This window comes from Ornithodoros turicata, chromosome 7 (genome assembly GCF_037126465.1).
Source record: "Ornithodoros turicata isolate Travis chromosome 7, ASM3712646v1, whole genome shotgun sequence".
Taxonomy (NCBI): Eukaryota; Metazoa; Arthropoda; class Arachnida; order Ixodida; family Argasidae; genus Ornithodoros; species Ornithodoros turicata.
In genome coordinates, this window is record NC_088207.1 from 28,347,990 (window position 1) to 28,373,797 (window position 25,808).

The 25,808-nt window shown below is 46.4% G+C and overlaps 2 long non-coding RNA genes across 2 annotated transcripts in view; one reads left to right on the forward strand and one right to left on the reverse strand.

Annotated features, from left to right (window-relative positions):
* Window positions 1-25,808, reverse strand: part of LOC135400748 (uncharacterized) — a 153,606-nt gene that overhangs the window by 78,613 nt on the left and 49,185 nt on the right. Inside the window, exon 2 of the long non-coding RNA XR_010424639.1 lies at window positions 2,229-2,331. This is a non-coding gene — a long non-coding RNA (uncharacterized LOC135400748). The remainder of the gene's footprint in view (window positions 1-2,228; window positions 2,332-25,808) is intronic.
* The window catches only part of LOC135400749 (uncharacterized), an 84,709-nt gene that overhangs the window by 51,846 nt on the left and 7,055 nt on the right, over window positions 1-25,808 (forward strand). The window contains exon 2 of the long non-coding RNA XR_010424640.1: window positions 2,301-2,444. This is a non-coding gene — a long non-coding RNA (uncharacterized LOC135400749). The remainder of the gene's footprint in view (window positions 1-2,300; window positions 2,445-25,808) is intronic.

Sequence of the window (25,808 nt, forward strand, 5' to 3'; positions counted from 1 at the left end):
TTGGGTCTTGGTTGTCGCTCGTGTAACACTGGGACCAAATGCCCAACTCCTTTGGCAGTGCAACATATTGTCACTGAGACGTTTGCCCTTCTTTTCGGAAACGTACAGGTTACACAGCGTCCAATAGCGTGACTTAACTTTTTAAAGGTGGGGTCCGAACAAAAAAAAAAAAAAAAAGAGAGAAACGGAATTGAACTGAAGGTGCGATCAGAATATTGGGTGCCTCAAATTCATGCAACCGGAGTGTTTCGTTTTGAAACAGTCGGAAATATTAGAAAGTGAATTTAGTCGGATTTTGTGGCCGGCTGCGCGCTCCCGTCTGAATTCAGGCAACAGTGTGCGGACCGACGTCACTGGAGTCGGTTATGAAGGCAGGCAGTGCGTCACAAAATGCGGTCTTCCGACTCGCAATCTGCTGCCGAACTGTCGCTAGAAACACCTCCGTCCATACTTCGATGGTATCGGATTGCAACCAGCCTGGCGACGCCGTCAGCTGAGCGATTGGGAATCTCGCCGGCAATACCAATTACGTCACCGGAAAAGGCGAAGCAGGGAAGGGCCGTTTCAACCGGAAGCTGGCAGTTGGTTTCGAAATCGATGGTTTTGATGTGTTATGAAAAAACACGGACGAATTTTGCGAAACCTTTTGGTGTTTTGTTCTTGGAAGGTATCTTCAAGTGGATATCACATTAACTTTATAAATCCGGATTCCTTGCGGACACCACCTTTTAAGGGAGTGAAGATTATTCTGTGGACAAATTTATTCCGCTATGTCTCACCGACGTCACATCGTTATTGATGATGATGGTGATTAGGGCTTTTCTGGCGCATTGACAACTATGGCCATAAGTCGCATCCTTATTACTCCATTTTTTACCTATGAAGACTGTGCCGCGTTTAGCGTCCATGCCTTGTACCTCACGTCATCCTATACTGGGACGTGACTTGACAAACAGGACGACTCGCTACAACGCACATGCTTATAGGCGGTCTTCAGATTCGAGTTCGAGTACGCTTCGGTACAGACAGAGGAGAACCGGCGTATTCAGCATGGTATGTCAACATTATCCCTTTGCTACCACGTATACCGCGGCCGCAGCCACGTGCAAAACGTTGCTGTTATCCACGTGCGTGAATGTGTACGTGTATCAGGTTCCAATGGGCCTGTGGCAGAGCTACTGCCAAAAGAGTTCAATAGAGGAGAAGAAGGTGAAAGTACGGTCCGCCGGAGAAGACAATAAAAGAGAAACTTAATCTCTCACTTTTGTCATTACTGTCAATACAACAACAACGAGAGATAAATGAGGTCCAACAGAAGTTGCGGTACACTACGCCATTACATTTCATGTGGGTTATTCTATGAAATGAAATGGATGGAGCATACGCACGCATACGGTCACACGACGGGTCAGGCGTACACTGCATACGAGAACACGCCACGATACGCTGAGATTCTATCCTTTTTTAAAGGCCTTACAGCGCTTTACATTGAATTTATCTATTAAACCGCATCAAACGTGGTTGTTTCGGTAGAACATGTAATGAGAAACGCAACGTCATTTCTTCCGGACAACGTAATTGTTTCCTTCAGGTTGAGCGAAAATCATGGCGCTTCCATGTTGTCAGTTCAGCTATGTATATTTATAAGATTTGACTTTAAAGTTTATACTCTTTTTCTTCTTCAAAAGTATCTGCTCTAAAACACGCGGTCTTCGAGCCGCAACAGAACTCGCTACCTCGCACTGTTGATATGACAATGGTGCACTGCACTGGCAGGGACGTAGGGGCAAATTAACTGTGCGGGAGCAGTGCGACACATGTTTTTCAATTACAGTAAAAAACATGGGGACACTAAGAACATAGTAAACACGAAGGCACACCTGGATTTACGACCGTTTGTCGCTATATATGGCCACAGATTGACATTCTGAGTGATGTGTAGAGATCACGCGCGTCGGTACAATACAGCAAAGACAACACAATATTGCATCAATGTTGAATATGACAACAGCAGCGCATAACACTTCAACGCTGTAGTAGGCACCTATCTAAAAAGGGCCCGTTCCAGTACTCTTATGTAGATGCCTCTGTACCTGCCACGTCGTTGTCAAAGAGAAACAACACTCTGTTTATCTTAGATGTCGTCCTCATATGAGTCAGATTGTATAGATCGGGCAGTGAAATATAAATGCATTACCGTGCATTACCGTATGGCAAAAAATCCTTACATGTATTGCATTTTTCCCAATATGCATGCTGCTGTACAGATCTTGAAGTAGAACTGTATGATTCTTTTCCAGGATACCCTCAAGACGGCGTGGGTGTGATGCTCTGAAAAGGATGAATGCAGAAAACAAAGTTTCTTATGCCATCTACAGCATTTCATGCATCATCCGCAAAGACACTGAAGAAAAGCCATGAAGCGCCGGTTGCTCATCAAAACGGTGAGTCTGCATTTTACAAAAGCCGCAACGCTAATCGTATTGATTTATCTGAAACACGATAAAACGATTGCGAAACGAAAACAAAACGCACAAACGAACACGAACACTGTCCGTGTCCATTCATGTCGCTTTTGTGTTTCATAGTTACATTTTAAGCGCTGGCTAAAATACTTCAGCTGTCCACGGTTAGGGTTTCGACGCATTGGGACCGCAGGTTTGCTTCCTTATATCCATGCCATCACTATATGCAGGTTCACTATATAGGGGTTCTAGAGTACAGCATAAAAAACAGTATAGAAGAAACACACACACCACATGATTTCACATGACTTCAACACATGACTTCACAGACTGCATCAGTGTATGATTTGCAGATATACTCCAACAAACGTTGCCTGTGTTTTCATCCACGTGTTACATTATGCTCGTCAGACATCGCACTCCTTAAATCAGCTCACGATAACAAGGTTGAATAAACAAAGACACTGCTTTTTTTATTTTTCCCTGATTTCTTTATGCATCGACTGATACGCAAGATACAGCAAGGCTTCAAAATTGACTTCGTCAGGGCGCGCTTTGTTATGCCACGGCGACATGTGTTTATCCTGTAGGGTAAGTTGTAGAGCTAATCAGTTTCGGAAAAGATGCTGTTGCATCCTCTACAAACAGGGGACACGAAATCCGCAAGCGAACGCAGAAGAACTTTGTGGCTCCGAAGATGCCGTTTCGCGATGATAGCGTTGTGTGTCCTTGTGCAAACCTGATCATGTTGTGCGAATTTTATCGACAGAAATTTCGTTTAATAACAGATTTAGCCTCGGTAGTTAGATTTTTTTTAGCGAGGAGCAAGTCTGTAAAGAAAATTGTTCAGAAGATTTTGTGTCCAGTTTTGTGAGATGTTTTCCATTGCACATTTCGTGAAAGTTCCTTTGGCAAGGAACACACGTACGCCAATCGTTGACGAAACACTCTAGAAGATATCAAATTATCATGAACTCGCGAAGAATCCCAAAATATCCCCTCCTCCGTATGCTCTCGTCGTCATCATCATCACCACCACCACCACCACCATCACCACCACCATCCTCATCATCATCGTCGTCGTGCAACTAAGCAGACCGCAATGGAATGGACTCAGAGATGAGCATGCATGTTCGCATGGCGCCATGAACATGAGCGTGGCGCCTTCAAGCGAGTAGACTGTCAACCTGTGAGGAAGCATTGGATCCAATGCTCTTTGAGAAGTTGACACGCTACACGCTGGGGGGGGGGGGGGGGAGGGGGCACTACGCGAATGTTCAATGGTCACTGGTTTCAGTCATCCTTGACGATAATGCGCTGTGCGAGCTCCTCCCGTAGCCCTCACCTCTTCGCCTTGTCGCCCGTTTTTGTAGTCGCATTTTATCTTGGAGAATGGAAGTGCGTAGTCTTCCGTTTCTATGACGACGTAGACGCTTGTGAAGAGGAAGCCGGCGGAACTGCCTTCGTGCAAGCGTGCACGGGTAAGACGTCACTTCCCGTTTGTCCGCCGACGTCTGTCAACGCTGTTTGGCGCCACCATCGCATTTTAAAAACTTATGGTAAACAAGAAGAAGAAGAAGAAGAAACGTTCAAACGAGGAATGTGGGGCTACACATGTGTGTACCAATCCACTGATTACAACGCACGAAACAAGTCATACATATGAACCCGTAAATGGGGGGATAAGGATAGAAGGGGATAAGTCGACTTATCTCCTTTTTAGTTGTTTTGTTCCTATGACATCTACGTACCAGTATGTACCTGCCAAAGAAAATTTAGGACAGTATTGCAATTTATTGAGCCGCTACAGGAGTGTAACAAACGGGAAATGCATGTGTGTCGATGGGATAGACAGTCAGATCGGGCTCCTTTTCCACACACGCATACAAATGTTGTAGCTTAAAATTTGCTACGATGCGGAACTTCGGCTTCCACTCGAAAAACACGTTCTTCCTACCTCACGTGACCGTGTCAGCAGTGCTACTGAGCATTGTAATTGGAAAAACGCATGCACTGTGCTAATAAGTCGTATTGTGCTGGTCATCTTAGGACATCATTTTCAAGAGTGTGCTCGTTTAGCACCACAATCAGCCCGATCATGGCTGCTCCACTACCCACGGGTCACTTCATCCTACCTGGCATCTCGTTCAGCCTCCAAGATCTGACACGTGAGAATTATTTTTCCCGCACAAAACCCAGTGCATGCGGTGTTATATATATGGGCAAATGGGATAAGTTCCGTTCCTGAATTTTGTCCAGTTTCTGCTAAATCACACACCCCAAAACGATGCTAACAGGACATGCATGTATAGAGTAGACACATACATATATATGTCAAACATTTTGCATTTTCGTTATTCGAGCAAACCCAGTTAGAATTACTTTACCAATAAATATTATTTATTTATATTGATATATTATATTTTATATATATATATGTGTGTATTATATATTATATAACATACAAATGAAAAATAGCCAAGCGTTTCTATATGTACTTGCTGGCTTGCACTGCGGCCTCCACAGGTGGCGCCGTCACCGTGGAACACTGATGCCGCGCCAAGGCACACTGTTAGCGGACTTAGCGCCGACCCATGATCGTGTCACTTCCCCGCGCTGGGCTGAAGAGCTCCAAGTAGAGCGAAACAGCTGTCCTCGGCTGGGAGTGCACGATCAAATTACAAACATATATTATAAAATGTATATACATATATTTATAATAGAATTATTTATATAAATAAATATTCATTTGAAGTTTTCTCGTGTTGGAATTTCTTGACTTATCCCCTTATTGCACCCACGGGTTCATATATAGTGGGCTGCATATGGTTTCTCAACCCCTCTAAGCGTTCGGCATAAACTTGATTAGGTTTGGTTTAGGTTAACTTGACGGTTGGCTTTCGTTAGTGTTCGTCCAAATTAACCCGGTTCTTACACATACCCGAGTACTTCTGCTGAAATGGCCTTCCTCTAGCTTCACGAAATACTAGAAGCGTAGCACACTCTGCACTGCTACCTTGTAACAAAAGGCAGACAGATAGAAAGAGGCGTAAGGGGAAATGGGCATGCCCGAACTATAACGTTGTTTGTGTGGCAGCGATCCTAGCTCAGGAAAGCGGAACTCGTAGTCCACGTCGAAGGAAGCGCCGGTCAGCGGTTCGCCTTCCGGATACCTTCTCTCTTTACTTCTAGGCCGCCGTACTTCCACTTCTGTGCTGCAAGACGGTCAGCAGCGCACGAAATATCCGACGGAAACACAGACGGTGCAGGAGATTTCTGCAACTTCGCTTCGCGAGACCCGTCTGAAGTTAGTTTCATGGCCTTAAATTGTTCAAGTACTGCTTTCAACCTCGTTAAAGAAAAGAAAGAGATGACGGGGAAATCGCGTGACATGCTTTGTCAGCTCTTGGTGTATACGTCACCGAATTTTGTACCGGATAGTTGTACTTTGTATCTTCGATGCTGCGTACACAGTAAATTTGTGCGCAGCTCTCGTGCGGAAATGACCTGTGACACGCACCTTCATGGTGTGACTTCAGACTACGCGGAAGGGTGTAAAACTACAGTCAGTGACAACTTAAGTCCTACAATTCGAACTGCCCACTCATCCGTGGAAGGCTCCTGCGATTGGTTACCAGCCTTTGCATGACGCCCCCGCTTCGCGATGTAGTTCCGGCTCTCTCTCTCCCCTCAGTCCTCACTTGGCAGCGCCGCACTACATTCGCGCGCGCGGAGCGATTCTTGTGTGGGGGCGGGGTCAAGTGTATGACTTATGTTGTCACTGACTATAGGACTAAACGGCCATTTCCCTTCAAATCGGCGTGCTGATGTCCGCCGTGGAGGGAGACATAGCTGTGGTCGGCTGCTCTTCATTTCTAGGGCAGTACTATTTTTAGAGGTGACGTGGGCAAGAATTGCGCTTGTCCCATCCTATGCAGTTGGCAATACAAACACCTTTAGAAATGGCTATACAAACAGCTTTCCAAATGGTGTATTCTGAAAAAAGCATCATTTTAAAGCGCACTGTTTCAGATAGGTGTTTTCTTCATACCTTTTTCAATGTTGTCATTACACCTTTCAGACGAGCCCGCGCAATAAAAAAGTGCATTAATTTAATTTATTTATATAAACGCAACTTATACGCCGAAAGACATAAAAATAACTTTTTATGTCTAATGCAGGAAATGTAGCACAAATTTTCTTCTGATTTCTTTTGTGCAAGACTTTACAGTATTTTTCTTTTTTTCTGACGCAGATGTTTTCTTTATTCTTCCCGAGTCCTTAACTGTAAACTGGGACGAAAAAAAACTGGTGGAATATACGGCGAAACAGAAGGAAAACGCACCTGACAACATTGCAGACGACTGTCGCAACCGGCGTTCGAGAGGGGATTTTCGCACGCAGTTGGCGATGTTTCGCAAATCCCAAGATTACGCTCTGAGCTTTCGTACCGAAAAACGAATGTAATCCGGAAACTAGGCAACCTATTTAATCACGTCTGGGCTTCATCGAGCAGTGAATTGCTTAACTTACGTTGTTTTTATGGGCCCGCTCTTTCCTCCTGGTTATGTCTGAGCGCTTAATGAAGATTTCATCTTTTAGGTATCCTTTTGCAGACCGGACGGTAGATGCGTTCCTGGAAGGGAAGTGGGCTCCCTAACGTAAATGAAATAAATTGAAATGTCTGGCAGGAGCATTTGACAAAAAAAAAAAGGACTCCCCTTTGAGACATATCGCTCGAAGTCGTTGTATTTCTAAAGTTATCTGTCTGTATTTTGCCGTGAGACATTACAGCGCGGGCAGACCCACAGGGAGGAGAAAATTAGGGAGCCTCTCATCCGCTCACGTGACATTGCATGACGTTCACTGGAGTGGTCACGTGGGAGCCTACTTGTACAGTAGAGTATTGAAGTTGCTTATCTTAAATACTTTTGCGAGTATCTCGGCATCTCGCAAATAGTACTTTCAAAGGTCAGGATCTAGCAGTGTTGCACGTAACGTCGTTATACTGTGATCGATACTTTTCGTCGGTATCGTAGTGCCGATCGCGATACTTTTTTTAAATTGGTATCGGAAAAGTACTTCCGTTACAAATTAATGGTAACGCGATTTGTGTATCGTTACCGACACTTTTGTTAGTGCCCCCACCCTTTCTTCACTGGTCATATTTCTTACATTTAATCGTTGTGACTGGTCCGTCTAACGCGGACAGACGTCGCTATGAGCGCTAGCTAGTTCTAACAATCAACCAACGCCCGTCTAAGCCGTGCAATAAATATTCAGCTATTTTGTTGCAAAACTGTCCTCTTCCAATTCGCTATTATACAAAGTGAGTGCTCAGGTAAGCGAGATTTCGATGTTGCAGATTTCACGCAACTTCTTTGTATTTTCAGCAAATGTATCGGGTAAAACATCGGATTACTTTTTGTTGAGTAACGATGCTCCGTTACCTTAAAAAAGAAATATCGATATCGATACTCCGCGACTTTTTACGCGAGTAATACTCCCTGTCACACGGCAAACTGAATGGCATTCCTAGCGAATGACAGTCGCACCAAATGTCATTCGTTTGCCTTGCATTGAGCTACACGAAGAAACAGAATGCCATTCGCAAATGTTGTCAGTATCGATAATTAAGACACCAGGGGCGACCATATGAAGCATTATACAGGCACATTAGTTATATGTTTATTTCTTTTGCTTGAAACAAGCGAAGCATTAGATTATTTCACAAAATCGTTACTTTTTCAAAGTCACTTAATTGGCTAAGTACCACAAGGAAAGACAACTAAGAAGCCTATCTGGACCGCACTTGGCAACGTGGCGAGTGGGAACGAGGGTAGTTCTCCGAAAAACAGTGTTTAGCTAGCCTTGCCTCCTCCATGTCAAACGTTATCAAATTCGTGATAAAGTATTGGTATACAACTTTTCATTCCTCTTTCATTTCTTCAAACGGTTTATCGTTGTTGTTTTTGCTACCTCTCTACTGGGAGAGTACGCTGTCGGTGCGAGAGGGAAAAGCGAATGAGTTCCCCGAACTCATTCGCATGTATTGCCATTTGATTTCAGCGTGTGACACGAAACGAATGTCATTCAGTGCGAATGTCATTCGCTGGGAATGACATTCAATTTGCCGTGTGACATGGGTATAACAAGTATCGGTATCGCGATACCATATCGCGATAACGGGTACAACACGGGCATTTAGTAATCTAACTTAAAGGGCCACTAGACTGATGGTTGTACTTTGTCTAAAAAACTGCACAGAGTGAAAACAGGGGTTTCATTCCACCTAAGTATGTGGACAGGGGCGGATCCAGACCCTCGGGTTTGGGGGGGGGGGAGGTTCCTTTGTCGAAGCTCGTATGGGGGGAGAGGAGAGAGGGCAATCTTTTAGGGGGGGCGATCGCCCAACCGCCCCCCCCCCCCCTGGATACACCACTGTATGTGGAAGACTTTGTGTAACTCAAGCGCTTTCACTATTTAAAAAGCAGATCGAAGAGCGAAATCAGCGCAACTCTCCCCTTCGTCTAAAGCGTCAGCAAACATCACCCGGCTACTGCAAACGGTGCAGACACATCCCCGAACGACGTTTGTGGTCGTCAACCAATCCTTGACTCCCACAAGGTCAGCCACGGGGGAGGACCTGCCGAACTTGTTTGCTGTCGCATTGTTGCGGCTGCGGAGGGGTTCCACATCAATGCTAGAGTCACTAAATAAGCTTCGCTTCAGAGTATCGACACTGAGGTCCAAGGGAGAGCAGGAGCGCCATCTTGTTTCCGCACCACACCGGTACCATCCCGAGTTGAGGATCAAAGACGGCTAACATAATACTCGCTGTGGGATAGAGAAGCGTGTGTGATTGTTGTGCGATAATCCATGTATTGTCAACCACAGCGCCCGGAGGATGTCAAGGTGAGCTCAAGACCTCAACCTTGATGAGCTGCTCGCAAACGAAAGGAGCTGGCTAACCTTTTCAGTGACTTTCATCTTTCATCGTTGATTTCTTAGGCAATTTGAGGCTTTGTGTGTATCTGTCCCCTCTATGTTGTTCCAGCCTCAGAACATCAGTTTATCTCTGGCACATAGTAGTAGTAGTCGCGTCCTATCCCTTTCGTGTGAGGGTGGGCTTTGGCACTTCGCCTTCACAGGAGTCGTGTCATTGCCTCTGGGACAAAAAAAAATAAGCTAAAAAATAAACGGAAAAACTCGAAAAAGATGATTTTGTCCTCGTTCTTTTCTCTTCTTGTTTTTACATTTTCACTGCTTGCGCTCCTTGCGCCTTCTCCATTCCAGTAGGCGGCGCTTCGTGGTTTCCACTTCCGCCATTTCCGCTCTTCTGGGCACGGCTGGCTCTGCGTCGTGCGTCATGGCGTGGTCCTGATGGGTGCTTTCCCGAGTATTGTGCTGGAGTTCGCTGTCGGTGTTGCTCTTGGGGTCGCCTTTGGCCTCTGTCGTGAGGCAGAGGGCATCGGCGATGTTGCAGTTCCTTTTGCCTCCGGGCAAGCTCTCACATAGTAGGACTACGTGGGTGATGTCCTCAGCAGGCGACCCGCATATTTTGCACGCTGTGTTCGTTTCCCCGAACAGGTCAAATTTCCTCCTTTGAGTCATCAGCGAGCCTGTGCGGGCCTGGAAGAGTAAAGCACTCGCTTGGGCTCCTCTGTAGCAGTTTGCTATGCAGGGCTTCTTTTTAAATGTCCTGTACGTCTCGAGGCTTGGTCGCTTTTCCATGTTTTTTCTCCATTTCTCCAAAGTTGTTTCGTCCACCTCTGTCTTGACTTTTTTTTCCCCATTCTTTTACTATTTTCGAGTGGTGTCGGTCTGTTCCTTCGCTGTATGTTAAGTCTAGGGGTGACATCTTTCGGATCAAACTTGTTTTGAACTTCTTGTATCTGAGGTACCTGTGCAGCCTTCCAGCATAGTTTTGTTGGGGCAAGAACCTGAGTCTCTCCAGATACTGCAACTTGGATCTGGCCTCTCTCTGGGTGAAGGTTGGCCAGCCCATTTCTCCAGTTATAGCTGCGTTGGCCGAAATGCCATTGCCTCCTAAACACCACCTCCCCAGTTCGAGTTGGTGCTTTTCCACTGTTTTCCAGAATGTTTGGGTTAGTGCCAGTACGTCACTTCCATAAGTGATGGCTGGCACAGCCATAGTTTTCCAGAGTAGTCGGCCTATGGTGTATCTATTAAAGCTCTGTCTTGCTGTGTTCCATATTAAGCCTTTTAGTTTACTTGATTTTCGTAGTAACTGCTCTTCGTGTAAGGTCAGGATGTTTTTTTCTTCCGAGATGTTTATGCACAAGTATTTATAGTGGCCGGTTCTTGAAATTTCTTTCCCCTGGATACGGTAAAGGGGATTGTGATTTTTGGCTGCACCGAACCCCATCCACGCCGATTTGTCCATGCTAAAAGTCAGTGAGTCTTCTTCGGCTACTCTTGTGCAGATTGCTAGGAGGTCCTGTAGGTCCACCTCAGATTCTGCTAGGAGCACTATATCGTCGGCAAATGCAAGACCGGAGATTTTCGTCTATTCTCTTTCTCCTGTAGCTGTAATGGTGGTGAATCGAAGCCCAGGTCCTTCTTTGTGTAGTCTCTCGAGCAAGTCATTCATGTATATGTTGAATAATGTTGGTGACAGCGGACAGCCCTGCTTCAAGCCAGCTGTCATCTTGACTGGTCTCGAAACAAGTTCTCCCAGCTCAAAAACTGCTTGATAGTCTTTGTAGAGGTCCTTTATCAGTGTTACTGTTTCTTCATTGAAGTAGCATTGCATTTTTCTCCAAAGCCTTTCTTGTGGGATGGAATCATAGGCTTTCTCCAGGAACATGATATATAGTTCTGAGTTTTCTAGCTGTTTATATTCAATAGCCTGTGTCAGAATGAATATGTTATCGCTGGTTATCCTGTTTGGTCGGAATCCATTCTGTGATTCGTGCAGCAGGTTCTCTTTTTCTATGCATGCTTGTATCCTTCTGTTTATAATTTGGACAAAGAGCTTGTAGGTGTTGCTCAGTAATGCTATTGGCCGATACGAATTCAAGAACTGGGGATCCTTTTCCTTTCCTTTGTATAGTAATTTAATCTTGGCCTTCTTCCAGCTATCTGGGATTGTCTTGGAATGTAAGATTTTGTTGAAGCAGTCTTTAAGAGTTTCCAATGATGTTTCCTTCAGAGATTTCAGAAATTCATTTGGGATTGCAGCTGGGCCTTGTGATTTCCCGTTCTTGAGGTTCTTGATTGTTCTTCTCACCTCTGTCATTGTAATGGGTTCTGTGATGTCCAGAGCTAGGAGTTTGTTGCTTTGTGGTTGAGGTTGTGGTAATTCTGGGGTGAGCCGGCTCTGTTGATCTTCGTAATACTGTGTCATATAATCTTCAATTTCCTGATTTGTCTTGAGGCTCTTGGTGCCATCTTTTAATGTCGGTTTCCACTGGTTAGGTTCTGTTGTCATAAGCTTGCAGTATTGCCAGAGTTTCCTGCTGGCCTGTTTGCCTGCGTCTTTTATGTCTTGTTCCATTTGAGCGTGATATCTGTCTATTTTGTTCGCAATTAATTTCTTTACCTTGGTTTTCTGTTCCGCATAGCTTTCCCACAGTGTGGCTGCCAGAGGGGAGCTTAGTTTCACTGCCTTTCTATGTTTCCTGCTAAGTTGTTGTCTTTGCTTAATTTCAAGTTTCACTTCTTTGTCAAACCATGGGGTTCTCTTTTGTTTCTTAGGACCTTTGGTCAGCTGGATATTTTCTTTGGCTGTCGTGAGCATTATATTGGCAAAGTCTTCATATGCTGGGGGTGTCTGTTGGTTCAAGCATTGCTCTTCTATTTTCTCCGCAAACTTCGTCATTTGGTCTTCAACATCTGTCCTCCACCTTTGCCGTTGAGCCCTTATTGGTTCTCTTTTTGTTCTCGGGGCTGAGGTTTATAAGCTTTGCTTTATACGATTGTGGTCACTCCCACAGCTGAATATTTTTTATTCGTCTATGTCTATTGTTTCGATGAATATGCCCTGATCCTCTATGTTGTGGTCCGCTAGGATGTAGTCCACTGTGGATTCCAAATTATTTCGGCTCCAGGTTGTTTTTCCTTGGCAGCGTGGATCAAAATTTAGTATTTGGAGATTGTGCTGCTCTGTAAGTTGGCGAAGGCCTTCGCAGCGTTCGTCTCGTCCACAGGCCTCTGCCATATGGCAGTTAAAGTCCCCCAAGATTATTGTTGCTTCCGCTAAGTTTTGCTTGTTGATGTCGTTCTGTAGGCAGCTATATATGTGCTGGTTCCATGTGGGGTCTTCGTTCCCTGTTGCCATATACACAACACAGAGGTTGATTTTTCTTGACCCTCTGAGGTTCACGGTTACCCACAGATGCTCGGAGTCGCTGCATTTCACCCGTGCACGATAGATGGCATCGTGCGCTAAAGTGCGCCAGAGCCATTTGTGCGCCAGTGCGCGTGGGTAGCGCGGCGCGGAAACAAGATGGCGCATGCTCGCTCTTGGAACTCAGTGTCGATACTCTGAAGCTTATTTAGTGACTCTATTCAAAGCATAAGTGCGGCTGATAAAGTAATCTCCTTTCTGTTAGTGAAGGCAACGGGAAAAGATTCACAAATAATACGCTGTGGAAGGACATTCCTCGTGAATGTAGTCTGGCGATCGGTCTGAAGCGGGATGAACCCCATCTTGTATTTTTGACGACGTGATCTAAATGTGTATTGAATGCTAAGTTTACCGCATAGATTCATCCTCTGTGACAGAACCGTTTGTGCATACAGGATAAGCGTGTCGGTTTAGTTATCTGGTGACGCGAAGTGCGACTGCCTGAATTACTTATTCGCGTGAGAGCTGAACGTCACGGAGTGGCAGGTTAGACGCCTTGACGTGGTACGGCAGGCACTAAACCGTCCACGGCGAAACAGCATCGACTCTGTTTAACCCTCAGATATCCCACGTGTGGCACAACGCCCTCAATTAACAGGCCTTCCAAGGGCTCACAAAGAGTGCCCGTAATCTGCTTAAGGGATTGGTAGCGACGAGTCCACTTAACAGAAATTAATTGCGCGAGCGCCGCTTAAATGTTGCGCCACCGGATCACATTATAGGACAACCCCAAACCCCATTCAAAGCCTGACGGGATCAGCAGCGTCCCTGCATGAAGGGCATTAACAGTCATTGAGACTTTGTAAAGCGACGCTGTCGACGCTGGGAAAACGTTGCGTCGAGTGTTATAAATGGTCACCTCAGCTGGCAATATCGGATTTGTACGTGTGCATAGAGATGCAGGGCGTTCCCGCTCGGCATCCCGCAGGCTATCCCGATCGTCGACTTGGGGATTGGTTCAAAGAATGTGCGTTGTAAGCCAAATGTTTTAAAGGGGATGCGACAGGTCATCCCAGGTTATCCCAGATAAACGTAAAACACGGTTCTTTGCATCGATGTGAACCTGCATTGAAAGTTTCACGGCGAAAAGGGTAATAGAAGCGGAGAAAATGGGCACCGCGGATACCGAAACTCATGCGTCTGTGACATCACAGCCCTCGACGCCGCCTGTGAGGCAGCGCATGAGGAGTCACGTGCTTGCGGCTGCCAATGGGAATGGACGCAGCTCTGAGCTCTGTGACGCCTGCGCTTTGCTCGGGAGTGTGTTCGAGGGCTTGTATCTCGCTTGTACGACACGCAGAAAACTAATTCTTTCTTCCTCAGTATTCTGGCGTGCAGTACAAGCCGTCCATGATGTAATGAACCACAGCTGTGAAAGTGTCTCAACCCCTTTAAAGAGAGACTTCGGAAGAAAATCGGTTACAGGCTTCTGTTACTTTTACGATTATTGACGTGTTTCGAACGCAGTTATGAAATATATCGGCTGAAATCGGCGCAGACGTCACAAAAATGATGTTTGAAAGGTGAGGAGCGGCGGCTGTGAGCCGCCGCTGGAAGAACGTGTTGCCAGTAACACTGGGCGGCCGTCCTGCAATGCTGGGTATGCGTCTGCTTGGTCTGTGCTTGTGTGCATTCAACGTCCTGTAGTTTTCTCTTTCGTTTGTGCAACAATGAGTGATCAGAGAGGTGGTGCGAGGTGTTTCAACAAAACTTGCGATAACAAGTCGATCTCTACGTCCGGTGTTGCTTATTTTCGCTTCCCGAGAGATGAAAAGCTCGTCGCCGTGAGTGGAAGCCAGCGCTCTGAAAAACTGGAATAAGTGGAATGATGGAATGATTCGACACAGAGCGGAATATGTTCCCACCATTTCGAATCAGAAATGTTCGACATCAGAGCACATCTGATGCACCAGCCTTTTGTCCTCCAAGAACGAAAAGTGGTGCAGAGCCAGAGCTCCTATGTTAACTGAACAGGACCCGTACACAAAAATAAGACTCAATGAAGTATAAATATACAAGGTGGTGAAGATATTACCTCATTTGATAATCGACAAAAGTCTCATAGAACTAAAAATATACAGATTGTAGAAGAGGCACTGAAGGAAGACTCATCGTCATACGCGGCGGACACCCGTGCAACACGGATGTTGATGTCCACGTCCAACGTTGGCTCCCAAGAAACTTCGTCGCACTCGTCCGAATCGGATGAAAAGGATACAGGGTAGTAATAGCCTGAACCCAAAAACTGCTCCTAAACCACTATGGCAAACCGCAACACACGCATACTTCTGCTGCTTCCCTGTGACGTCATGCGCCGGCTTCGCGCGGGCGCTCTGGGAAAGGGTAGTTCTGGCCGCCTCCTCCCCTGACTGTGGCTTCGATGTAGGTTAGCTGATATTTCCGCATAATACAACGCTTAAGAGGGAAATCATGCCCAATGCCGGCATTCGGGGGCCAATATGTATCAAAAGCGTCGTGCCACAATTTTTTCAAAGATTGTTCCGAAGTCTCCCTTTAAACGAACATTTGCGTTGCATTTTAGTCCCGCAGGGGACGAAAGGTAGAGAGGGCATCAGACACCATCCTAGCTATCCTAGACACGCACTAGCTTTATGTAACCTTTACACTCATCACGCAGATGTCCAATATGCTCGTGCGTCACGGCTGTAGCATCCGTTCGATTATCATGAACGCAGTATACAACTACACATTCACGAAGCTCCCAGCGTCACGGTGGTATAGTTCCAGAAGTAGCTGCTTGGCGAAGAATATGACGCTATAGTTTGTAATATGCGTCGTCAAGTGAAGAGTTGATTGGCAACACGAGCTGAGTCGCCTTTTTCTGAATCGAACAAAATACGCCTACGCGCGCACGACTCAACTCATTTTCCCACAAACCCTGTTTTTGTGCCGTAATTTCGGACGGACATACACTGTAAGAAAAATATCCGTAATTTTACTGCATAAGTGACTGCTAACTCTGTTGCCGGCATTATGTGCCGTAACCGCCGGCATATGTGGCGTGCGTGTGTGTAATGCTGCACAAAATGTGTTTTACGCAGCACAGTTCCGCGGACTGGGCTTTCACAGTTTAAGATCCCTTTAATGTAAGTGTCACGCTTTTCGCTAATGGGAGCTGTGCAGTGTGCACTCCAAACGAATTTTTCGCAATAACTAGGTTACGGCACATATGCCGGCAACAGAGTTAGCAGTCCCTTGTGGGTAAAATTACGGATCATTTCTTTTTTTTTTTTTTTTGCAGTGTAGAGCTCTTTGCGGCACTCTGGACTTCTGAACCGCTATAGCAGGCCCTCTGGCGCCGCCTTTTAGCCACTAGCCACCTACCTCAGTTCTGGCGAGTTTTGGAAATAATCATGTGATCCGCCGAAATCACTGCAATGCTTACGTGGAAGGGGGTTGCGCGTGAATAGCAAGCTGCAGATTATGCAGCAGACATGATGGAGTCATGACGATGATACTGTACACTAATTGTCTTTCGCCAGTGATGTGAATTAGCGTTTTTATCGGCCAATCGTAACCATCTTTTAAAATTTTGAAGCCTTTCGAGCTCAGTCTCGCGGAAGCGCCCGCGTGATATTGTGGAACATAAGGTCTCTTCGATTTCTTTGCATCTGTACCACCAGTTCAAGCTGTGCAGCAGTTTCATACTAGTTTGTCCAGTGAGCCGTGCAACGCCCTGTGCAACTTCATGTCCGTTTCGTAAAAGTGCGCGTTTAGTTCTGGACGGTAATGGGGTAACCTCGCCAATAATCCTGTCGGTTACCGTGGTACAGGGAACATCCCAGTGAAGATGTATGTTTTCTGTGATGGGTAGTCCTCTCGGACTACCCAAATCCCAGAGCGAGAGGGTTTGCACGCCGCTCCCTCTCCTGTGCCACCATCATCTCTCCCCTCCCTCTTTCATCCTTTCCTCTTCTCCCTCCCCTGGGTGCGCCGAGCCGCCACTTCAGAGCAGGCTGACCGCACCTTCCCCCTACATCACCCCCCCCCCCCTAGTTCTTGACGAGTTCATATACTATATATACTATACTTACCTAACCGCACTAGCTGGATAAGAGGTGCAGCAAGAGTGCAACTACGTCGAGCAGACGATAATGGATATTATGGATTTTATATGACACCATAAAGCATGAAGTGGAGGTGTCATTTCTTATGGAGCGGGTTGCCTGCCGAGATGACAGCAGTGGAGGAGTAAAACGATGTGCTGCCGATGTCGTTAGCAGATAAGTCGGGGCAGTGTGGTGGTGTGGGTGGAGTATGTGTGTGCGGTGATGTAGGAGGAAAGGGCGGTCAGACTGCTCTGGAGTGGCGACTCGGTGCACCCAGGGTAGGAAGAAGAGGAGAGGTTGAAAGAGGGAGGGGAGATATGATGGTGGCGCAGGAGAGTGAGCGTCGTGCTATCCTGGGATTTGTGTAATCCGAAAGAACTACTTACCACAAAAAACATGCGAGCATCCCTCAGTAGCCTTCACTGGGATGCTCCCTGTACCACGGTAACCGCCAGGATTATTGGCGAAGTCATTGGCGAAGAAACGCTCTTCCTGCACACCGTAACAACTGTTCATCAATCACCGATAGACTCAGTCTGGTGTGAGCGATTTGGGTCGTGTATCCAGTTTGGACTAACTGTTGTCGTTGTTGAAGTAGTTAGTTTATCTTGGCTTTTAATATGACGGGCCAATATTGCAAAGAAAAGAAAGAACGATGTTGTAGGAGTATGCAGCGCGCCTGCTCTTCGTTGTGGTTCCGCACGACGAGCCTGTTTTTATTTTTCTTTTTTTTTTTCCTGGGGCGGGAGCAGTTCTGCGTATTTCGACCAACGTGGTTACACGTTGCGTAATGGCCCATCCCCACATTACTGCTTTCCTGCGCTGATGTGTGATATCACTCTGTACCCACTGAACCCACTGCTCCGAATCGATTACTCTACAGAGCTTTGCTACGAAGTCAACGAGAGTCAACAAAATTAGGACGGAATTAGATGGGTTTTGGTTCAATGAGTCATTCTCAGAACTCGGGATCACTGAGCGCTCCGTGGTAGCACGCCATTTTTGGTGACGACTGAAGAACGCTTGCGTCCATAACATTTTTCTCGCCTTTTCTACTTCCTTCCATGGGCGTCGTCACAGGGGGGGGGGGGGACAATGGGGGGGCGTTGTCCCCCCTGGTTTCCAGAAACGTAGGGTTTCTGAGCCAAGACAATATCACAAGCAGCACAACATCTTAGCCCAATATTGGCAATACCGCCCCAATATTGATCCAATCTTGGACCAGTATTGTGCCGGTATTGCCAATGTTGGTCCGATCTTGACCCAGTATTGTGCAGGTATTGCCAATATTCATCCAATCTTGGACCAGAACTGTGCCGGTACTGCCTATATTGGGCCAAGATGTTGTGCTGCTTGGTGTAGTTGCGGGCGCAACTGACGCACCACCACCCCCCACAATCATTCTGTCCTGCCCCTCCCCCCCCCCTTGAAAAAGTGCTGGCAGCGCCCATGCTTCCAGCGGTAACCGGATACGACGATCTCTCGACGGAAAAACGGCCAACTTTCCCACCGGCACGACAACTCGACGGAAAAACGGCAGAACGAACCGCATGCACAGGTTTCCACTGCAGCGGACGGTGGCGCCCTAGCGGGCGTTTCGTTAGTCCGTGTTATATTTTGACTTCAACTTAACTGATAAATATTCTGCTACACATAGAAAAGTTATAATGGCACACAGAAGAAGTTATTGCGGTCAAAGCATATTCGCGAACCAAGCGCTACAAAGGCGCCCTCAGACAGCAGCGGGCAGTCGACAGCATGCTTCTGAGTTCCCAGCTTGGTCATACGGGCATCCGAAATGCAGGCCACGTCCGCTCGTGGAACGAGGAGCTGCTGCTGTCGAGCGGCCGCTTCCTCTGTTCGCCGGATTTTTCTGTCCGCCGCTGTCGTCGAGAAATCGGTGAAGTTCCCACTGCTCGCGTCGGCTCACCGGAAAAACGGTGACGGTGGCCGGTTTTCCGTCGAGAATTCGTCGTATGCGGTTAGCGCTTCCTTCTGCTTACAATTTTCGACCATGTTTCGTCTGTCAAAACCGCCATTGTTTGTTCGCGATCACTGAAAGCCTGCTTCATCTTGGCGGTCATGGCGAAGATCGTTCCGTAGCTGCTAGACCGAAACTGAACTGGATAACGAGTCAGTGACGCAGTGTTTCTAACGACATAAGATGTAATGAAAATGTTGTTTGCCGAATTAGACTATGAGTTGGATACACGTACGGGGTGCTTAAAAATCTACGAAAATTCCCGTTTGCTCTAGAACCCCTTTCGACATCTACGGAAAGAAGTGTTATTGGTCTTGTGGCGTGACCATGTGTTTGCGCCTGTGTTTCAGGATCACGCGTCAGAGGCGAATACTGCAGGCGATATGAAGGCCACTGCGCCGTGTGGCAGTAGCACAAACACACAGAACAGGGCTCAGCTTTAAGTGATGTGGTTCTGGTGCAGCTTAGCATTTCATCCTGGTTGGTTCTCAAAGGAACCTCATCTGGTTGCGTCACGGGTTCAATCAGCATCTCCCTCCCTTCCTCCATCTCTCTCTCGGTCTGCTTTTTCTTGTTGCCAGTGCAGCCTCCTCGAATGACTAAAAGGAGTTTCCCAAGTGTATCGCTTTTTAAAGAAAAACCTAAACCGACAGCATGGTGCATACGGCACTGTCTTCAAGTCCTCAAACTCTCGTCTGCTGTGTTCAAAACGAAGTCAACGAGAAATCGGCAGAAATGTGTGATGGGCAGGCCAGTCCTTTTCCAAGTCTTGGATGAGGAAATTCAGCAAGTCCTTCTTTAGATCAGCATCTGAAAATAGTTCCCGTCTTCTTCCATTGCATCTTTATTTTATCCGCGCCCGCTGCTAACGGTGTGGAAATGGGTCCGGAACCGCATTACGGATGCCGTATTTCCACTCAAGAAGTTGAGTAGAGCAGAGCAGGCGTTTTCTTCGGCCTACCTGTCCTACTTTATTCATGCGGGCTGCCTCGGCTGCACCGTAAGTGGTGCCTTTTATTGATGCATCGAAGAAGTCAGGAAGCAGCAAGCAACACAGTAAGCATCGTCGTAGAATCAACTTAATTCTCATGCTAGAAAGAAAACGTCCTAAGGAATATACGCCCTGTTCAAAATAAGGTATCTTTTTATCAATATTATGCATATTAGGCCATTGTTCATTCTCGTCAAGAGTAGGGTAAGGTGGGGCAAGATGAGACACGGGGCAAGACGCGACATTTTTTGCTCGACGACGCCTGTCTCAGAGACGCGTTGCTCCATGCGGTTGAAACTTTACCCATAGGTGACTCTGCATGTCCGCTTTATTGAACGTGAGAGTGGTCCAGATTGGTGTTTGCGTTGAAGAAAAACAAATCGATTACTTCCGCCTGGAATGTAAAGACCCGCAAAAAAGGTGCGATTTTCTGCAGTCATTTTTCTTGTCATCTGTGCAGCAGCGTTTCGCAGGCTTGTTCTATCAATGTAAGTCCACATCCTGTTTCTGTATTCATTCATCTAGATATATGCAAAATATGGGCACTCTTGGTTATCCGGTGTTCAACAGAAAAAATAATTCATCCGATGATATGCACGGTGCAAGACGCGACACTTTAATGTAATTTAAATTTAATGCAATTTAAATTAACTGTAATTTAGAAAGTGATAAGTCAACTATTAGGTGGCTTTATGCTTGTTCCTCAGAGTGTTTTTTTTTTTTGTACATACTGCCTAGGATTTTCCAGCATATTTTCCTGTTTCCTAGGATATTTCCAGCAAAGCAGAAGCACACACAAAAGTGAACGATCAGCGTCAGACTGGCGGTGCCGTGATCGCAAAGAAAGGCGGAGCAAAATAGTACAGGGTTCTGTGTGGTTTTATTGCACATCACGTGGGTGGGCTCAAGGGGGTTCCGTAGGGGCCTACGGGCTTTACGTTGTCTGCTTGGATTGCAAAAAATAATTTTGTATACACGGCGTGTCTCATCTTGCCCTACGCGATGTCTCGTCTTGTCCCGAGGGTCGAGGTTAGATGAGACAATCTGCATTTTTGAATTTCTTGTTCTGTGCTTACTTTAGACCGGCTAAATCCGTTCAGCATTTACAATGTCAGAAGCTCTTGACCCCTGAGAATGTGCCTATGGCTAGCTTTAAAAAAACACACCAAAAATCAAAATTTCATATTCAATTACAAATTTCTGTCTCATCTAGCCTCACCTTACCCTATGCAGCTGAGATTTCCAGTCTCACATGTACCTCCGTAATTCGCCCACTTTTACTAACACAAAGACGAGTCTTACGCACGACATCAATGGTTCAGCCGGGCGACTCCGTCACATTTGCCTCTTCGTAGCTATCAGTGACGAATCCATATCAACTTATTTTTCCAATGTGTCCCATGCTACTTCTTTATCGTGATGGTGATGGTGATGTGATAAAGAAAAAATGGGGATATCTTGATCGTGCTTCAACTCATCGTGCTCATTACACAGTGCTTATCCTTATCTTCGGTTGCCCTTACGATGTACAAGCTTACTTCAGGTCTTCTTTCATTGTGGGAGCTCATTTTATCTGTCGCAGAACACGCCGCAGTCAAAAACAAAAATTTTCTGGGTAGCCACCGCAGTGGCTGCCATCAGAAAAGAAGAGCACGTACCCCTATTGGAAACAGGCCTGGAGTAACCCCAGAAAATACTGAGGTTACCTCACAATATCCTGGGGCATTTGAGCTCAGAAGGGTGTTCTGCTGAAGTTACCCATGACCTTCTGGGGTTAGCTCAAGAGCATCAAGTGATACCTCAAGAGTACCTGGAGTTGCCTCAACAGCTTCTGGGGTTGCCTCAGAACAGGTGATGATACCTCAAAACCCGCCTGTAAGGGTCTCGTGCGTCCCAATAAAAATTTCACTGGTTTCCAATTTCACTGGTTTCCATGAGCGATGGCCAAGAGCTTGCCCATCGCTCAGGCTTGCCTATCATGGAATTTATCCACCAGCTAGCCTGCATTTACGCCATTCTGTCAATTCACTGGTTTCCTTCGATTTACCGAGAGATTGTTTGTGAGGCTCTGCTAAAACGTTCCAGGGATGTACTCTAAACCTTGGAACAGATCAGTACCCCATGAAACGGGAGTGCGACACCTCAGGTGCAAGCGCGGAAGCGTGCTTCTTCACTCGTTCAGAGGGGTGGAGGACTACGCCGGCAGCGACACCTATTCAAACCGCCTTTCGAGTACATTCAAGATATACCGAAACTACCGCGGTGTGTCGCTACCAACGCACTCGCTCACCCCTCTGAAGGAGTAAACTCAGGTAGGGTGTCGCACCGATAAGAAAATACACCGCTCGCGTGTTCCGTAAACTTTTGTCGGCACCTGTCCTGTACTAACGCCAGGCCGTAGAACAGATTCGACAGCATACTTTACATGCTAAAGTTGCCTGCAATATGTGTGCACCGCTTGTTTGTCTGGCACACGAATACGAAGCGCTTCACACTCTCTTCGCGAACGGAAAAGAATGTGGTCTGCGAAATTCCGATGTTATGTAATGCTATTTAAGTTCGTGAAATAGAGCGCTGCGTTAGGTAACGCCTGCATGAGTACGGCCGTTCCCTTGACTATACACTTTGTTGTCATGTGGATGCGTGTATCTGCGAATGCTGCGAGTATCACTTAAAAAAAAAACACTAAACAACAATACTTGGCTATTATAAAACACAACGCAAGCGCTAAATCTTAGCAGCTTCCGGGGTATCTGAGGAGCGGGAAGAATGTGTCAGACAACCATCCATCGATGAGCAAATTAGAATGGTGCAAGCGAGTTGGTGTACTGCAGAAAGAGGTAACATTTTCTTGAGTTTGAGGAACACGTCATACGAAGAAGACAATACGAATCTTGTGTTGTCCTCTTCGTATTGTGTGTTCCTCAAACTCGAGGAAATGTTACCTCTTTCAGCCCTCCATTCTGCATCGCTTTATTCCTTTTCCTCGCTTGGCCTTTTTTTTTTTTTTTTTTCAACATCACCCATTTCGTAGCCAGCGCTCGCCGTGTGTTGTGGTTTTTGCACTGTTAGTTCGCCTAATTTCCAACGCTAAATTCCTCTGGGGCTGCAGCGCTGTGATAGCTTTGTGTTGCCATCCTTGCTTGAAGATATCGTTCTCGAAACTCGTGTGACATTGCGCTGTTTCTAGGTGGAAACGTCTTTGCCAATCGCCAGCATCTTTGTCAGACGTGAAGGCGTGAAGCCGCGTCGGCCGCAGATCTGACAACAATAGACCTCTCCCCGTTTGTAAATAAATGACGCCATAGTGTTCGACAGCTCCACCAATTTGGTAGAGTTGAACTACGCTCGAAGCTCGGGGGCGAACAAGGTCGCGGTCCTTCAGGGGATTACGAGGGTCCCTGAGAGGGACGCGACCTTCGGTCCTGCTTCTCTTTTAATACGAGGCAGCGAACAAGTGCCCATTCGTGGAACCCAGCCCTCCCCTTCCGATTTGTTTCGGTTTCAGTCTGTCTATACCAACGTCATGATGACATTTCTCGGGTAGAGGTCTGGTACCTCTTCGCCTTCAGGATTTTGTTTGTGTTGGATATATTCCGTCTGCTGGGGCCGCTTGCGCTAGGAGTTCACGTTACGGTCTGAGCTCAATCTGGGTGTGCCCTTGATGAGTCAGTCTCGCAGGTCTCGTTGAACGAGCACGGTGCGGTCATGCTCGCTCCCTCCTGTGACCTCTTCTGTGCCGCAATAAACCTGGATATACAACAGTTTGAGGTACCTATAATATGCCTGTGTAGCATGTATTCGGTTGTATCCTACATTCTGATTATCCATTTTATTCCTGTTTGCACGTAATCTGAGCACTGCTCGGGAGATGGAATGCAGGGAGACAGCACTATTTGTCTTGTGGAAATGGTATGCTGTATATTTTGACGCCTACTCCGCACGGGCATGCTGCTGTATCTGTGGTCTTTTCTGCATGACATTTCTTGCAGAGTAAGCTCTTACGAAGCACAATGCACCATCATGAATGATTCAAGAAAATGCTTCTAGGTGACGGTGATAACTCATTGGCGCCACGCTGATATTAGACGGCATTTTATGCAAGAAAGACACTATGGACAAGGAAGCAAGTGCACGAAGCCCAGAGGAACAGGTCACCGAGTGCTTAATGCAGTGTCTTGCCATCACTGCTAGTGGTTCGCGAATACGTGTTTCGTGAGTTGGACGCCATGTACATTGCAGCATCGTGTGTTGATGAATAGGGGGTGGAGGGGGTGGAATTTATTGACAGAAAAAAAAAAGGAAGAAGAAAGATCAAAAGGGAAAGGTCAGCCATGTAGCACGCCGGCTTGCCCTGAACAAACCCTGAACAAAAAAACAAAGGTAAAAAATGAATGAATACGCTGTTAATGGTATATATAATTGTCGAATAAAGTTATTTCTTGCTGCTATTTACTGTTTTGTGTGCTTTTTTGCGACTTCATCTAAGGGCTACCTCAGACTTTGGGGTTACCCATAAGCGCCGCCACGATTTTTTTAATGGGGGTGGGGGGCAGGGCAATATGTTTGGCATACTGGCAGAATTTTTGCGCCCTAAACTACATTGTCTTGGCTCAGAAACCCAACGTTTTCGGAAGCCAGAGGAGGGGGGGCAACGTCCCCCTTGCCCTCCCCCTCCCCCCCCCCCCCGCCGTGACGGCGCCCATGGTGTTACCCCAGACCGTGGGGTTGCCCTGGACCTTACGGTTATACCCTAGACCTTGAGGTTACCTGAGATCTAATGGTATACCCCAGGTGTCGCACAATACCATATGGCCCTAGAGCTTTAGGATAACTTCTATATTTATTTTCGGTAGAGGCAGGAGTAATGTTTTACGAGGTACTATTTTACAGCTAGTTTTCTGTCGTTGTCCAATATGTCAATAAAGTCAAATGAAATGAAATGAATGAAGTCAATGGAGTCCAATAAAGTCAATGAAAACCATGCTGCAATGGCCTTTACAGTCAACACGTAGAATAAGCCTTCGCCTAAAATTTTTGTACAGTATTTATCACGACGAAATCGTTTTGACCCCTTCGAAGTATTTGCAAACACCAACATACAGGTCGACTATGATTGATCATGCTCAAAAGATATGTGAATATAATACGAGGACAGATGTTTTTAAATTTTCTTGTTTCCCCTGGACGGTAAAGTAGCGGAACTGCTTGTCTAGCTCTATAGTTGAGCAGCCTAGCGTTGACTTAATTTTATAAACAACAGTGCAGGAGTGATGCTGAATAATGTTGAGTACATGTCGTGTTATCAGTTTTTTTTAATTGCGCCTTATGATAACTGACTTCCCTCCTAGTGTAATGCCTTATGGTGATGCAGGATTATGAATAAAACAATAAAATAAAATAGCAAAAAATTCCTAATGTAATTTCACTGCCAACAGGGGGCAAGAAATGCCTCATTTTTGCTACAAAATCCAGACAACAAAAAACGCCATTTGCACAGACTTGCAAGCAACGGAAAGAACGTGAAAGAGCCAGTCTGGAACCGAAATTTTTCGGAGCTCGTTAACACGCACTCCTCGTTAATGCTCCACAAAAATTAAGGTCCACTATATCGCGCATACCCCATACGCTTATTTTCCTCGTCCATCATCGGTTTTCCATCAGCGCCGTTAAGTTTGTGCCGCCGCCGTGTTAACACTGGTGCTCAACGCAGTCACAGCGGCTTCTTACCGATAATGCGTCCGGGCATCGCTCAAAAGCTGTGCGTGTCCTGCGAAGCCTACGCGCAGTCAGTGAACTTCAATCCCTGTTACGGTCGCGGAACTCATGAACAGAGCACACAGCGCTCTCGGTGCATTCAATGCATATTGGGAGGGAGGGGGGGATATGTTTATTACGAAAAAAAAAAAGGCAGGCAAAAAGGAAAGGT